Source organism: Mus pahari, chromosome 8 (assembly GCF_900095145.1).
Source record: "Mus pahari chromosome 8, PAHARI_EIJ_v1.1, whole genome shotgun sequence".
NCBI lineage: Eukaryota > Metazoa > Chordata > Mammalia > Rodentia > Muridae > Mus > Mus pahari.
Window position 1 is genome coordinate 6,836,818 of NC_034597.1, and position 10,604 is coordinate 6,847,421.

General features: G+C 41.0%; 1 protein-coding gene across 1 annotated transcript in view; it reads left to right on the top strand.

Annotated features, from left to right (window-relative positions):
* Positions 1–10,604, top strand: part of Nek10 (NIMA related kinase 10) — a 177,624-nt gene that overhangs the window by 93,255 nt on the left and 73,765 nt on the right. The gene's annotated exons all lie outside the window — the stretch shown is intronic.

A 10,604-nucleotide genomic window follows, 5' to 3' on the forward strand; every position in this document is an offset into this window, starting at 1 on the left:
TGTGAGGTGCAATGTGTACGTTGAGCTTTACTAAAGTTTCTTTAATGAATGTGGCTGCTCTTGTATTTGGAGCATAAATATTCAAAATTAAGAGTTCCTCTTGGTAGATTTTAAATTTGAAGTATATGAAGTGCCCCTCCTTGTCTTTTTTGATAACTTTGTGTTGAAAGTCGATTTTATTCGATATTAGAATGGTTATTCCAGCTTGTTTATTCAGACCACTTGCTTGGAAATTCGTTTTCCAGTCTTTTACTCTGAGGTAGTGTCTGTCTTTTTCCCTTAGGTGGGTTTCTTGTAAGCAGCAAAATGTTGGGTCCTGTTCATGTAGCTAGTCTGTTAGTCTATGTTGTTTCATTTGGGAATTGAGTCCATTGATATTAAGAGATATTAAGGAAAAGTAATTGTTGCTTCCTGTTATTTTTATTGTTAGATTTGGGATTCTGTTCTTGTGGCTGTCTTCTTTTAGGTTTGTCAAAGGATTACTTTCCTGCTTTTTCTAGGGTGTAATTTCCGTCCTTGTGTTGGTGTTTTCCCTTTATTATCCTTTGAAGGGCTGGCTTCCTGGACAGATATTGTGTGATTTTGGTTTTGTCATCAAATACTTTGTTTTATCCATCTATGGTAATTCAGTGTTTTGCTGGGTATTGTAGCCTGCGCTGGCATTTGTGTTCTCTTATGTTCTGCATAACATCTCTCCAGGATCTTCTGGCTTTCATAGTCTCTGGTGAGAAATCTGATGCAATTCTAATAGGTCTGCCTTTATATGTTATTTGACCTTTTTCTCTTACTGCTCCTAAAATTCTTTCTTTATTTAGTATATTTGTTGTTGTGATTATTATGTGTTGGGAGGAATTTCTTTTCTGGTCCAGTCTATTTGGAATCCTGTAGGCTTCTTGTATATTCATGGGTATCTCTTTCTTTAGGTTAGGGAAGTTTTCTTCTATAATTATTTTAAAAGATATTTACTGTCCCTTTAAGTTGAAAATCTTCATTCTCATCTATACCTATTATCCTTAGTTTTGGTCTTCTCATTGTGTCCTAGATTTCCTGGATATTTTGTGTTAGTATCTTTTTACATTTTGCATTTTCTTTGATTGTTGTGTCCCTGTTTTCTATGGAATCTTCTGCACTTGAGATTCCCTCTTCCATCTCTTGTATTCTTTTGCTGTTGCTTGCATCTATAGTTCCTGATTTCTTTCGTAGGCTTTCTATCTCCAGACTTGTCTCCCTTTGGGTTTTCTTCATTGTTTCTACTTCCAGTTTTAGATCTTGGGTGGTTTTGTTTAATTCCATTGTATTTTCCTATAATTCTTTAGGGATTTTTGTGTTTCTTGTTTAAGGACTTCTACCTGTTTAGCAGCGTTTTCCTGTAATTCTTTAAGGACTTCTACCTGTTTAGCAGTGTTCTCCTGTATTTCTTTAAGTGAGTTATNAATGCCCTTCTTAAAGTCCTCTACCAGCATCATGAGATATGATTTTAAATCTGAATCTTGCTTTTTGAGTTTGTTGGGGGTATACAGGACTTGCTGTTGATAGAGTACTGGGTTCTGATGATGCTGAGTGTTCTTGGTTTCTGTTAGTAAGATTCTTATGTTTGCTTTCGCTATCTGGTAATCTCCGGTTTTAGATGTTCTAGCTATGTCTGGCTGGAGCTTGATCATCCTGTGATTCTTTAGCCTCTCTCAGCACTCCTGGGAGTCCACCTCCATCCTGAGTGGTCAGAGCACTCTCTGCAGGCAATCTCTCCTCTGGCAGGGAAGGTGCCCAGCAGTCTGGGTCTCAGCTCTGCCTCCTGGCTGAGGATGAAGGCCAAAAGTGACCCTGTCCAAGAAGCTCTGTTGCTTCTGCTGCCCACGTGCTTGCCTGTGTAGTCTGGTCTCAGTGATCCTACGATTCTGGGTGTGCTAGGGCCTGCCAAGTTCGTGCCCAAGATGGCATGGGTTTGGTGCTGACACGAATGAATCCTAGCCACTCGTCAGGTAAATTTCCTTTGTCCGTGTTCCTGCTAGCACAAGACCCTTTGGGTTTTTTGGAACAGATGTTGCATTCCACTCACCAGTGATCTCAAGATCCTGGGCGTGCTAGGGCACCTGCAGTGTACAAAGTCCTCTAGGGACCTTGGGACCCTCTGCTGAGTTAGTGCCCAAGATCAATGAGCTCTTTTCTTATAGACCATTTTGCAGTTTCTCTCTAAGTATTAATTTCACAGACTCCTCAGCTAATGATCTCTCTCAGCCCTGTTATGTCTCTTTATAGTCATCTTGACCGGTTTGTTCGTACAAACTTCTATCTACCAAATGTACTCTTGCCTTCTGTGGATCAAACTGATGCCCAGAGGGTATAAGTGTGAGTCATTAGTGTGAGGTGGAGATACAGTGAGAGTTAAGAATCCACATGAAACATCAGATGCAGAAGAGACTTAGAATCTGAGCATCAGAGAAGTCTCATGGGAGGAGGGTCAACAGCCTTGAATGTTTCAGTTTAGGAAAAAGCGTTTGCAGCACATATGTGATAAGGTGACAAATGACAGTGGAGGTGGATTGAAAATGCGAATGTTTTCTCAGGAAAAAATGCAGGGGAGAAGCTGTTCAACCAGGAATGCTGCAACAACTAGGCTGCATCCTCAGAGAAACTGAACCCTGTGCATACCTTAGGACCAGCCTTATAAATCCATGAAGCAACGAAGGGCATAGACATCAGGATCCTCAGCTTTAATTTGTAATAGAGCCAAGTCATTGAACTCTGTGGTGGAGTCTAGCTGTCATTGTACCCTAAAGTTCCTGCTTTGTGACACAGTCTAGGAATAGGTTGAACTTCCTTCTCTATGGTGTCCTGAGCAGTAGAACTTAGCTCTAGGAGTTACCAGAAAGTGCTGACTGACTTACTTACTTACTGACTTACTGACTTACTTACTTACTTACTTACTTACTTACTTACTTACTTACTTACTTACTTACTGACTTACTTACTTACTTACTTACTTACTTACTTACTTGCAAACCTAGTATAAGGTTTGATTATGACATTTCAGTCATAATTTGATTTTATTGATGTTCATCCTCCCTTTGTGCCCCCATCCTTTTGCCTTTGACTTTGAGCAGCGTCTTGCTCATCTTCTGTCACCTGTTCTATTACCTCCCCTGACCTTTCTGAACACCTTTTGCCTATCTTATGATCCCTGTCTTAGTTTCATGTCCCATTGCTATGATAAGATACACCGAGAAAGGCAACTCAGAGAAGAGAATGTGCTCTGTCCCTGTAGGTGTCAAATGGATCAACTTTACATTTGGAGAAAGTCCCCTTGGTGTCTCTGAAGAAGGCAGCCTAGAGCAGGAGGACATCTCTGCTTTTAGGATGAGCTCTGACCATGTTTGGATACAAGTGACCACCAGTTCCATTTCCTTCACATAATTTCTACGTGTTCTGCATCCCACTAGCTTCAGGGGAACATGTCTGTCCCCTCAAGGAGCTCTTTCTTATCCTATGTTTCCAGGCAGGGGCCATGTTTGCCTCCTGGTACTGGTGCTACCCATCACAGAGTGCAGAGGAGTGATGGTTTTCCCCACCCATCCACGTCTCCAATTCTCCCTCTGCTGGACTCCACTTGGAGATTCAAATACCAGGCATCATTGTCTTGAAAGCAAGCTGAGTCCTGCTTTCTCCGTCCTTCCCCACCCCACCAGCTCCTGATCCTTCCCTACCCTTTCCAGATATAAGTCCTTAGGTAAATTATCTAAACTCAAGGAGAACCAAATGCACACACTGGGGTGCAATACCCTCTAGTCTTCCCCAGCATCTGTCTATTCCATCCCCCCCCCCCGGACCACCTCAGACTTGTAAGAAACAGTTGATACTGAGGTGGGGGCCTTGACTCAGCCTCTTTCCTCAGTGTGAGGGTATCATGTGAGCGTGTGAGCAATCAATAAGGCCATCTGGGGTGATCCTTTGCGATAGGGCAGGACCAAATGCCCCAAGATGTCAGATGGTTGGCTCTGAGAGCCGTCATTTATAACAAAACCTTGTGTTGTTTCCACTACCTCTCAATATCATCAGGCTGAGGAATAAGCCTTTAACATTTGGGCCTTTGAGGGACACTTGAGCTCCAACTTGTAGCAAGAGAGGACGAAATGCAATGAGTAACTGTGTGTAAGGGAAAGAGCAGGAATTTGGAGGGCGCTTGCCTTGTGTCAGGTTAGGTCAGGGAGGTACATGCTTATTATTTGTGACACTTGGAGAAGCACGTGTCTTTGCAGGAAGCCACTTTCAGAAACACAGAAGTCTGGCTGGGTGAGTGTGAGATTAAGTATTGATATTTCAACAATATTCAATACTACAATCGATGTGTTTCAGAAATTCAGTGTTATCATATGTGGTTCTTCAAAATGTTCATGTTGAGGCTCTAACTGCCATGTAGGCGTGTTTGGAGGGGAGCTTGTGAGGATGAGCCATATGGTTACATCAGTCCCTTTAATCAAGTGGACACTAGAGGGATTGATTCCTTTCCCTCTGCCCCATAAGAGGACATAGTGAGGAACGTCTGTCTTCCAGGAAGGAATCAAGCCCTCACTGGGGCGTTGAACTGGTGGGCACCACACTCATGCACTTTCAAGGCTTCAGAGCCATGAAGAAATAGCCACTGTTTGCTGTTGTCTATGGCATGTTGCCAATGTCATCCAATTTGATTAGCAAACTATTTACTGTGTTACTCAGACTGTCCTAGGTCTTGCCCCTGTATCTGTAGGACATATTCCATTCATTATGAATAGATTTGTTTGTTTCTTCTGTTTTGAATAACCTTATAGATTTTCTGCCTTAGCACAAGAACCAGCCATTTCTGAAATGAGATCTGATTTTTTTTTTTAAATGAAGGAAAAGGACCAAAAGCTGAGGTTTGATGCTTTGTGCTGCTGCTGGGCCTTGTGTTTCTGGGCCTCTGCTGCCTTGATGTTTCTATGCATTCAGCCACCTGCAACTCCATGAAGCTAAACAGAGTTCCTTCTGTAGTCTCCAATCTTTTTGGGATAGACTACCTCTATTAACTTCCTACTGCAGAGCTAACCAGGTTTTAGCCATGAATCATTGCCTTCTTTTATTCTAACGTACCTGTACAGATGTGGCAGAATGGTTGCTCTGTACTTTTGTGGAAAACAACTTAATTAGTTCAAGTATCATTTTAATATATATTTCTGCCTGGTTTTTACATTAGTGATTTCAAAGCCTTGGATGCTTCAAACATGTGCATGCCTCCTCGTGCAGGGTTCATAACAGTCTTCAGTCTTCTCTCTTCCACTCATCAGGGTAGGTGTGTGTGTGACAGTGTGTGTGTTTGTGTATGTATGTATGCATGAATGTCTGTGTATATATTAATATGAGTGTGTATGTATGTGTGTATGTGCATATGAATGTGTATTTGTGTATGTACAATGTGTGTATGTGTGTATTGTGTGTGTATATCTATGTATGTATATATGTGCATATATGTGTACTGTGTGTGCATGCGTGCATGTATGTTTATGTGTATATGTGTGTATGTATGTGTATATTTGCATATGTGTGTATATTTGTGTATATGTGCATGTGTATGTATGTGTATATGTATGTATGTGAATATATGTGTATGTGTATATTTTCATATGTGTATGTATTTGTGTGTGTGTGTGTGTGTGTGTAGTGAGTGCAGTGAAACTTTAGCTGCTGAGTGTCACTGCTCTGGACAAGAAGAGTCCAGTCCTATGCACGAGGTTTTCAGCGTGAGTCAATCTCATTTTGTTCACTTAGTTCTAGTGAGAAGAAAGTAAATTATTTAAAAACCATCATAATGTCCAGGTCTATCACGCTTTGAAATTCATCAAGGTCCAACATTTGTTTCCCTTGTTCAGTGAGTAAATAAGAATTACTTGCAATTAGCAGCTTAATTGAGAGTATATCAGCAAGGGAGCACTCATGAAAAATTAAAATTGAAAAGGTTTGTCATTGTTTCTTAATTAGATCAAGCCTAGTCATTTTTCTCTCATTTTGCCTTTACTCTTTGTGAAATTACCCTTCAAAGCATATATGTGTATTGAGTTGTGTGGTGTGTGTGTGTGTACGTGGTGTGATATGTGTGTGTGTGGTGTGATGTTTTGTATGTGGGGTGTGTGTGTGTGATATGTGGTGTGGTATGATGTTTATATGTTTGTGAGTGTTTGTGTGATATTTGTGCGGAGTATAGTTTGGTGTGATGTGTGTATGTGGGGTGTGTAGTGTGACATTTATATGTGCGTGTGTTTGTGTGTGTGAGTGGTGTGGGCTGTAGTGTTCTTGTAGTTCAGACAAATGGTATTCCAGTCTCCCTTCTGATCAAGCAGGTTATGAATAATGCTTATTTGACTTCTAGAGTCTTATAGTGGAATACACGTAGCTCCTGACATGTACTAAACTCTAAACTACCATCCCGTTCACTTGAACATTTTTGTTGTGTATAAAGTACAACATTCACAATTTCACACACTTAATTAAAGATGTTTTCAGGTTTTTCAAAGATTTCCTGTTTTGGTTAAATGACATTGAGCTCTGTGCATGGGTTGGGTTTTTAAGCAGCAACAGCACAGGCTCCTCTTGGACCAAGGACAAGCCCAGATTAGAATTCTTGACTTCTCTCCCTGTGTCTTACATCTGTCTTTAACAAGGAAATTGTTCTCTCTTTTATTAGACAGTACAGAAAGCATCTCATGGGGAAGGAATGAGGGATACTTTACAAAAAAATCTTCATCAGACAGAAGAATCAGGGAAACCATAAGAAAAACCACAGAATCAACTAAGCAGGTCTCCCATGGGGCCCAATGATACCAAACGGACAACCAGGGAGCCTGCATGGGACTGACCTAGGCTATCTGCATATAGGCAACAGTTTTGTAGCTTGGTGCTCTTGTAGGACTCTTAATAGTGGGAGCAGGGGCTGCCCTGACTCTTTTGCCCTCTTTTGTGACCCCATTCCTCTTACTTAGTTGCTTCAGCCAGCCTTAATAGGAGGGGATGTGCCTATTGTTACTGCAACTTGATATACAGTGTTTGGTTGATATTCAAGGGAGGCTTATCTTTTTCTGAAGAGAAACAGAGTAGGAATGGATGGGCGAGGAAAGGGGAGGTGGGAGAGGAACTTGGAAAAGAAGGAGGAAAAACCGCAATCACGATAAAGGAAAGAAAAGAAAACAAAAAAGAAAAGAAAAGAAAAGAAACCCTAAATTAAAGAAATCTTTAGCAGAGTTTTACAAATATTTAAGTCACTGGCTTCTGCTGATCCCAGTGGACCCTGAATCACTCAATAACACAAACACAAACTCTATCTTCAGGTCGTTTCCATCCCATTGGCTGCTTTTCTCAAATTATAATCATAACGTGTGTGTGTGTGTGTGTGTGTGTGTGTGTGTGTGTGTGCATTACTCAGAGTTGGGGACACAGAAGAATGAATAACTATAAAAGAGTTAAGATTAAAGATTGTATTAGCTTAGGCTATAAATGCTGATTACATGGGAGAATTAGAGACAAGTAAGGTTGAGTTGTACACTGTCCTCTTAAAGGCAGATTAAAGTTAGACAAATTCACAGTAGGCTAGCAGGTTAAGTCAGAAGTGATCTCAGGGCATATTGTGAGGACCAGGAAGTTTCAGACTCTGTGTATAAGAAATGTTTCTAGAAAATTGTATCATCATGGCTTCACACTCTTATCTTTCTTCTTAAAAAAGTCTATCTTAAGTTAGGAGTTAGGTAGTGTGTGTGTGTGTGTGTGTGTGTGTGTGTGTGTGTGTGTGTATGAATACATGTGTGTCAGCACATGTGTGCATGTGTGTGTACATATGTGTGTGTTTTCATGTATGTGCACATGTGTTTGTAGTGTTTAACTCCTACAGAAGCATTGCTAGCCTTAATTCTTTATTTCCCTAGTGCAGGTGGGTTATTCTCATATGAAGAAGTTGAAGGTTATTATAAGACAATAAATTATTTTATAGTTATCATCCAAACAATAACCACACACATATTTGCCACTTTATATGTTTGCAAGTAGTGATTGGTATGACTTCAGCCATACTAAACTAAAGGCTGGTTTCTTTTTGAAGATGAAAAATACTTGAGTAGACTTTTCCACATAACTCACATTTGTTTGATAGGGCTGCCAAAACAGGATACAGCTGACTGTGTGTTAGAAATCGGAAGTTACTATCTCTTGAATAGTACATGTCTTGGTGTATCTGTAAGCCTGGTTTCCTAAGAAGCCTCTATCTTTTGCTTACCACATGTTCAGATGGCTGTTTATGTTACATTGCTAGTGACTTTGCTGTTTTGTGTTCAGACAAGATCTCTAGATAGCCCAGGCTAGCCTAGAGCTTGCAATGTAGCCATGGCTGTACTTGAACTCCTGATCTTACTGTTTCAGTTTCCTGAGTGTCAGTATTACCAGGGTGCACATTTGATATTTCTTCCTCTTTTTACAATTGTTCTCAACCAGCTCCATTTTAACTCTCTCATCCCTTTATAGGTCAAGGAAAGCTAACTTCAATGGGAGTCCGTTCTGACAGGTTATTTCTCAACTTAGTGGCTTCACACAGTTAACTGTCCCTATCCATACATTGTGTACTGGTACATGGGGTTGGTTCCAGCCAAGGCTGTGGATCAGTGTTGGGCAGCCCACTAAGGCTCTGTCAGTCCATGTGTCACCTCAAGGAAGCTGCTGTGAAGGGGCCAGTGGAGTTAGATGCTCATCACCCAGGAGGCAGGCCTAGGGGCAGTTGCATGGCTGTAGTCACAGGAATTCAAGAGCTGGAAGAGAGAGCAAATACCTTGCAAGTCCTTTCCTGCATCACTTTTGCCAAAGCCAATCATGTGGCCAACCTCAGGCACAAGAACTGTAGAGTCTCCTAGTCCACTGCATAGGGCAAGCCTGGGATTTGGGAACTTTGTGATGTCATTGAGGAAGAGGAGAGACAACACTGAGATAAATAAGCTGTGTTGCCCTTACACATATGCATTACCATGTCTCAAATTTTGAGTTCCTTAGTTGAACTACATTCTACAAGGTGAGGAATGTTATTAAAAGAGCTACACTCCCCTTCACACTAAAGTAAATGAAAATGCCAAATCTACAACCTCTCTTAAATCCACTTACAGGTTGTTGAAGTTGCATGGTAATTTCAAAAGAGATACCCAAGGTACATACTACCATTTCTCACAATGTTAAATCCATTGTGTGGTCACCCTCACACCCTACTTACAGCCAGATGGCAAGAAAAAGGAACAAATAACATTCTTACGTTTTAAAAATTATAATCCTGCATTTTTATTTATCACAGAATAAAGGTCATCACATGACCTTCAGCAATAAGCATTTATTAGTAGACACATAGGCCCATGGGTCTGCAGACTTTAGGCTATAGATTATGAGCTCTTTAGAGAAGTTCTGTACCCAGTATATTGTTTGAGGTAGGCTGTGAGGGGAAAAGTGACTTGGGACATTTTCTGGTAGTGGACATAAGCTCATTGAAGGACAGGTGGAAGAACTCTGTGACTCTTAGTAACCTTAGTGAATATGGTTACTATTGCTGAGATGAAACACCTTGGCCAAAAGCAACTTGAGGGGAAAGAGTTTATTTGACTTACACTTACTGTTCATCACTGAAGGAAGTCAGGACAGGAACTTAGGCAGGCAGGAACCTGGAAGCAGGAGCTAATGCAGAAGATTGTGGAGGGGAGCTGTTAACTAGATATATTCCCATGGCTTGCTCAGTCTGCTTTCTTATAGAACCCAGGACCACGATCCAGGACGGCACCACCCACAATAAGCTGTGCCTCACATCCATCAGTAATTAAAACACGCCCCGCAGAGTTGTGTGCTTGTAGTTAATGGAGGCAGTTTCTTAATTGATGTCCCCTCCTCTCAGATGACTTTAGCTAGTGTCAAGTTGACATAAAACTATCCAGCACAAACCAAACTGCTTGTGTGCTTCTGAATTCTTCTGAGGCCAACACAGTTCAGGGACACTATGTATGTGTCTATTTGTGTCCTGTACTATGGGTGATTGAATGTAGGATCTCCCACATGCTGGGCACACATTTTACTATTGAGTCATGTCCCAAGTCTCAAAAAACCTCTTTGATATGTTTACTTGAAGCAGTAATTAAGAATTTAAGTAATTAGTTTTTAAATTTAAACATTTCACTTTTACATTTACATTTTACATATGTGTGTGTGGGGGGAGTACTTGCAGAAGTCAGAATACAACTTGTGTTAGTCTCTCTTTCTACCCTAAGAGTCTTGGAAATCAAACTCATAGCATCATTTTTGGTGGCAGGCACCTGTACTGATTGAATCATTTCAGCTCTTGTACTTGTCAGCTCTCAAGTACAAGTGTATCTTAAATGATACCTTGATTAACTCTTTGAGAATGTCATACAATGTAATTTGAATCTATCCTTCCACTCAACTCCTCCCATAACTACATTCTCCAACCTCCTATCCTTTCCTACCCAACTCTGCTTGCTCTTCCTTCCTTCCTTCCTTCCTTCCTCCCTCCCTCCCTCCCTCCCTCCTTCCTTCCTTCCTTCTTCCCTTCTTTTCCTCTCCTCCCTCCC